At 32.4% G+C, this 7093-nt stretch overlaps 1 non-coding gene across 1 annotated transcript; it reads left to right on the top strand.

The window, feature by feature from the left end:
• The first annotated feature begins 688 nt into the window (after nt 1-688).
• TRNAV-UAC (transfer RNA valine (anticodon UAC)) lies at nt 689-761 on the top strand. The gene has a single exon. It is a non-coding gene; the product is annotated as a tRNA-Val (tRNA).
• The last annotated feature ends 6332 nt before the right edge of the window (nt 762-7093 follow it).

Genomic DNA, 7093 nt, shown 5'->3' with positions numbered 1-7093 from the left:
AAATAATATCCCACAATTTTGTAAGTAGTTACTTCTAAGTGCGCACAAACTTATCATCAATGATGATGAACCGTGTTTAATGTTGAACCCCAACGTCACTAATGGTCCTGAAAATTTTGATTTCTTTGGCACTTCAGAATAAAGTCCAAGGAGAAATTCGCAATTAAAAATAGTACAACATGCCACAGACAAAAAGGGCAGTGCTCTAAACCACATTTTTCTTTATTAGCCGAAAAAAGACTATTAGTCCCGAAAGCGGATTTTGCATTGGGTTACTATAAACGGCGTATCACTTTTCAAATTGTTGCTAAAATTTTTTTATTGCGTTGTAGCATTTTGAAAGTTATTAAATAATGAATAATCTGCATGAATGTATATGTATGCTTCTCGCCCTGTGAAAAACAACGTACCTAGCGGATCCAATTTTAAATAACGTAGACATCCACCCGAAGTGTGCACCTAAAAGCTCGAATTTGGAATTTGTTTTATTATTCACAACATTGCATTGTCCTAGACGAGCAACGTGTGCATAAAATTTAAACCCTATAGCTTATCAGGAAGTAGGTTAAAAATCGATTACAAAATTCCGCTCAGAATGAAACACGATGAGTAAGTGAAGTAAAAGTTTGTAATGAAAAGGAGGAGGCTCTATTGTCTTTTTAAAGATTTTCGCAGAAGTGGTTTACGTGGTTCCGTGGTGTAGTAGTTATCACGTCTGCTTTACACGCAGAAGGTCCCCGGTTCGATCCCGGGCGGAATCAAATGGAATCGTTTTTACTTTTTCATGGAGAAACAGCTGACTGACGAAATTCGTCTAAGAAGAAGATGTTATTAATTAATGTCAAATTGTTTAACTTCAATTTTTTATTTATTTAGCTTTTTTAACGCATTTTGCAATAGGAAAGCTGTCGGCGTTTTACATCAGTTTAATAATTATAATAATTAATTAATTTTTTTTTTACTTTCCCCTGCTAAGTTAAAGAGGTAAGTATACTGTAATTGCGAAAAATTTCGGTTAGCAGATTTCAATAGGAATATCCATTCTGAGCGTTCCTGAATCCATTTGGACGATCTTTCTTGCATACGTATGGACAGAATAAAGGACTCTATAACTCTCGCATAACTCAAAAACCATTAGCCATAGAATGCTGAAGGTTTGTATATGGGTCTGTATATGGTGTAACATCTGGTTGTGCATCTCCCTTCCTTTTTGAAGTTGGCAGTCCCAGAAAGCGTACGCCTCTTACCCGGCCTTTATTTTTGCAATCATTTGTCGTATCACATACTTCCAACTACAAAAGTGTTTTACAATGACGAAAAAAATACGCCGGCATATTTAATTTTAAAATTAGAAATTTTTATGTCATTTTCAATTTGCCTCGAGATATCGGTTAATTAAGTTAGAATAATTCACAGGAATAAGTTTAAATGAAGTGCAGTAAAAAGTGTGTATAATTTATAAGGCCGAACGAGGAGGTCATATGGCGTCCACATCAAATTTTTTTAAAACCGTTATTAGTCTAAATTTCAATTGTGTATTGTGTGTACGAATTGGTAGCTTGTTCCACGAATTCAGTAATAATGGAAACTTGGCTGTAAAGATAAGATCATCCTGAGTTTAAACCGCAAACATATCATTTTTTTCAATTTATTTAATTTGCGCAGAAAACTTTTGAAATTTAAGACTAAATATCGTACATCGATCAGAAAACGTAACTGTGTTTTAGTTCAGAAACATGCCCCCCTTTTTTTAAACCCTACTCTGTTTTTCGTAATTCGAGATGATTTATTTTTGTTTGACAATATTGCTATGATAATTTATTCAAAATTAATTTTTTTCTATTTTTCTAATTAGACAGCATATAATTTTAATAAATGTTTATTTAAATCAATCACCTGAAACAGGAGGGAAAAAAATGCTCTTAAGAACAATTCTTGAGGAAAAGATCTTAAATCGCTTAGTTTATTAGTCGGTAACCTTATAGATTAAATTTGAAAGGATTTTAGGCTTTACTGAAAGGCTGGCCCGTGAAGGAAAAGGAAAAACTTATCTACGTATCAACGGTTAAAGTCTAAGCAAGAGCAGCTCCTAAAATTTTGGTTGCAGATTCATTTAAAATACCCAGGCGTTTCTCACACAGCTATGAACATTTTCATGTTATTCGAACAACGTATTTAAGTGAAAAATCCCTCTCGACGTATGTGGTGACAAAAAATATATAAACAAATTAAATACAGACTAAGAAATGCCACTGCAGATGACATCAGTAGAGCCAGATTCGGATAGTTGGTGTAAAAAAATGCAAGCGCATCCTTGTCGTTAAATGCAATGCAAGGGAATGAGGACCTGAAGCACGAGTTAATGCTATTAATGAGTCAATTCCTATAATTTGATGTTGAAATTGTTTAATTAAAATATACAGTATTTTTATTTAATTATTTTTACGTAAAATACCTATAACTTATTGATGTACTTCAAATAATATTTTAAGATATAATTTTCTAAGCGTGAGATGGGATACCCCCCCTATAAACCTTATAGTTCTAGAGATTCCGTGAGTTGACTAAGTTTGAAGACCACTGACATACATCAACTTTGGAGAACGTAGCTTTGGCAGCTTCTGATGGTACTTCGAATCCTTTTGCGTGGTATGGTGTAGGCTGTGCAACTTCACTCAAGTCTAGACACATAAATGGCGTCTTATGTTTCAGTCCGCTGCACCCTTTCCTGGGTTAGCGTCTGTATCAATAACGTAAAGCCATACGTGTCATGCTTGTTTACACAAGCAAAATTCATAAAATAGCGAAAATTTCTTTGTCTCAAGTCTTCCTGTTTTAAGCTGAACCCCACGCATAGCTTTCTTCCGCATTCAGTAACAGGGGAAAAAAAAAAAAAAAAATGATATAAATGTTTGTGGACGGAACATGTTGTAAATCTGCCCCTTTTGCTCATGAAATAAATATTTAACGAACTTATGCTAGGAAATAGATAAGGCACGTATTTTTATTTGAGAATCCTTAAAGTACGGAAGTAGTTATATTTCAGTAATAAGAATGACATTTATGATACTTGAATGGCATATAAAACACTGTCCTGATGTAGGTACCGAAAAAAACAGACGTTTCATCTTGCAAATGGAGACTTACATGCCTTACGAGCGTAATAAAATTATTGCATTATTCCGTCAGTGCTCTTGTCGTGAAAGTAATTAGCGTATCTACTTACAGCTTCTTACTTTAAAATAGGCGCTTCAAGGTCATTGCGAACCCCTTGTCTCTTACTATTGTAACGTATGCCGGCATCAGCGCACTGAGGGAATTAAGAAACTTTAGTACATTAGAGTTTGACCTTTAGTTGCTATGGTTATGAGGCATGGTTCATAAGAGGGGAATAATCTCGAAGTGCCTAAAATAACCATGGACCTTATAAGAAATAGACTAACCCAAACGGGTTTTCTCCCTCGTCTGAGGCGTTGCCGGCTGTCACCTTGATCACATCCGGAGGCGTAATGGCAGACCGCACATTGAGTTGAACAGTGTTAAAGGAATGTCGCATACTGCGCATGCCCAGAAAACAATTTGGCGTAATTACTATGTTGGCGCGATTTGAAAAGAAGATAAATACGGTATATGGTAGATGTATCGCCATCTAATTGTAAACAAATCTGGCGTTTAAATCTTCGTAGAGTATAATGTAAATGTAAATTAATTACTGTGTTAAAATACTATTTTTTGCTGTACTGCTCAAACAACTAGAAAGCTGAAATTATTGCGAAGCAATGTGAAGCAGTGCTTACATTCAAAATGTAAAATATAATACTTATGAAATTCTGCACATTCCTTCGGAACTGTACAAATTTTCGTTCAGAAAAAGACTGAAATTAAGGATATATTAGTTGAAAATTTATTCATTATACTTTTAAGCAATAAAAACAATTCAGGATTTACAATACGCTCCATTCGTACATACATAAAGAAACACTGAGGAATATAACAAGTGCTTGCAAATAACACTGCAGAAATTTTACAATTCCTTAATGCTAGGTATTAAATTCTTTGAAATGAGAAAATAAAAGCGCGAATATACGCTAACAAACTCTGAGATACTCCAGTTTACAAATACTGAATTATAACATGTAAACAAATATTAAATGCACTGTTATTGACAAATTAAAATGAAACATTTATTAGAAAAATAAGCAAGTGCAATCGGTATGGACGTTAACATAACTAATCAAAGTTCCACAACATTGCAGTTTTAAACATCACTCGAACACACTCGACAGCCATGGAGATCACGAATAAGCTAACGTAGGGTGCTTAGTCGCCAATATTTCTCCCCGCGCCAAAGGTACATCATCAAGCATGCGCAGTAAGCGAAATTCGCTTAACACTGTTCAACTCAATGTGCGGTCTGCCATTACGCCATCCGGAGGAGTAGGGACGGCTTTCAGAAATTTAACATTGGTTGCCTATTGCAGCGTGTATTAATTGTCAAGAAAAAGGTGGTTGTAGCGTCTCATTTCATAAATTAGAATTTCCACATAGTTTTATTTTTGAAATTGACATTGATTTTTAAAAATTTAGCATATTTATCAAGCATAATTACTGTTCCAAATAATTATAAAGCTATTGCATGCTTTCAGGACTGGATATTTTTTTAGCTTTTCCTATGCTGTAAGGAAATTTGTAACTACTTCTTTTAGAAAATAATATTTTAAATCTGAACTAATAGAAAATTTCAAACAATCAATTTTCTCTTGCAATTTTTATGCTTTTTATTGGTGTAAATAAGTAAAAAATACTAAAATATTTAAAAACGAATTTTTGAAAGTTGTGTTTAAAATTCTAAATTGTGCTGCTTTTTTAAAATTATAGATGAGTATTATAGCACAATTTCTATAAAGGAATTTTATTTCAGTCATATTTCATAATACATCATATTGATAAACACTTTTGACTCCTTAAAAATGTTTATACATTTAATTCTAATATTAAAATTGTATTTAACCGTAATAATTAATTTTGCTTGTATTTTATGGTGATTATTTTTTTAATTTATTTTTAGTTCTGCATATGATTTTTTTTTTATTTACTGTTGATTTAACTTATTAGCCTAAAGGAACGGTAGCCTAGAAAGGCTGTTAGTTTCGAAGCGGCATTTTGCGCTGTTTTACTATAAATGTCCGTGTCTCCTTGCAAATTGTTGTTACCAAATATTATCGCTCTGTATTATATGTAAAGAAATTAAATAATGAAGAATCTGCATGAATACAATGTATGTTTCTCGCACTGTGACAAAAACGACAGTATCTAGAGCCATCAAATTTTGAATAATGTAATCCTCACCCGAACATGGGCATCTGGACGAATCATCCGAATTTCGAATTTTTTTTAATCTGTTTTATATTTTGTAAAACTTTAACGAATTTTTGATTAACAAACTCAACGGGTTCAGAGCTAGCACTGTACGGAAAATAACAGTTTTATCTCCAGTGCGGAAATTCTAAAGATATGCTGTTTTCAAATGTATGTGGTTTACGGGCGAAGAACATGATATTCAATAAATATAGTTAACACACAAAACTTTAAAAAAAGGTTCCTTTTGGGCGTAATATAAAATCTGCGTGCTTCTAGATTTTATCTTTTTTCCCCCCTTCATTACGCTCAGAAAATTTTATGCTCCCAATTTTATGAATTATTAAAATAACTAATCCACTTTAATGTTAATAATTTAATGATCATACAATCAAATAAATATGGTCGTTTTGTAATGTTATTATAGTTTGGAAAATCACTGCCTGAAAATGTTCATTAAATTAAAAAAAAATTAACAGATCTTGTTTAATTTTACCTTATTTATTTCAAAGCATCGCGTACTATCAATCTTATTTAATTTTACTTTATTTTTACGCAAAATTAAGTTTATAAATTTTGTGCTTAGAGTTTTTACCGTTTTACCAAAGTAAAGATGTTTGTACAAGAATTACGCGTGAAAAAAATGGGCGAAATGCAGTAAAAAGTGCTCTAATGAGATATATTAAATCCTATTTGGAAAAAACTGTGGCTTTTATAATCTCATCACTATACAACGTATCACATTTAATAATTAAAAAGAGTTATGTGATACAGACGCCGTAGGTTTCAGTGTTAAAGTAAACCAGATCGTCCTTACTCTTTGTTGCCGACATGTCGGTGACGTGCACCCCGCCCACTGGGTTAGTCTATCTCTTATAAGGTCCGTGAAAATAACACATTATAGCGTTTGGGAAATCCGTGAAAAGTGTTTTTTCATAGTTTTTTTTTTTTTTTTTTTTTTTTTTTTTTTGTGGTTGTAAGAAAGCTGTCCTTAAAAAAATTCTAAACATTGTTCTGTTCTAAACAAAAGGGAAAAAAAAAAAAAAAAAAAAAAAAAAAAAAAAAAAAAAAATTCGGAAAAATTTTAATTTACGTCCAAATAGGAGTTTTTTTTAAAAAAATATTTTGTGTGTTACCTTTATTTATTAAATATCACGTTCTTCCCACTTTAACCATAAAATTCAGTTCAAGAGCAATATCGCAAAATAATTTTAAATTGAGCATATCTTTAGAATTTCCGATACGCAGTCTCACGCACTGGAGATAAAAATGTTCTTTCCGTACAATGTTGCAATTGCTCGCTTTGAAATCCTTGAGTTTTATTAATCAAAATTCGTTAAAGTTTTACAAAATATGAAATCGATAATAAAACAAATTCCAAATTCCAAATTTGGGCTTCCAAATGCTCTTATTCGCAGTAGGATTACGTCATTCAAAATTGGATGGCTCTACGTACCGCTGTTTTATGACGAGAGAAAAATACATACATTTATGCAGATTCTTTATTATTTAATTTGTTCAAATATAATACAGGGAGATAATATTTGGTGGCACCAGTTTGGAAAGTGAAACAGACATTCAGAGTGACTCGACGGAGAATCGCAAAACGAAAACAATAGTCCCTCAAGGACAAAGCCCCTTTGGACTTAAAAAAAAAAAAAAAAAAAAAAAAAAAAAAATCTGAAATGTTTTAGATTTTAAATTACGTCCAAAGGGGCGTTTTCTTAAGGTTTTG

Source organism: Stegodyphus dumicola, chromosome 1, assembly GCF_044657685.1.
Source record: "Stegodyphus dumicola isolate Sdum_Otavi_A_Nest chromosome 1, ASM4465768v1".
NCBI lineage: Eukaryota > Metazoa > Arthropoda > Arachnida > Araneae > Eresidae > Stegodyphus > Stegodyphus dumicola.
Note: the sequence above shows the minus strand (reverse complement) of the source record. Positions and strands in the feature narration are given on the sequence as shown.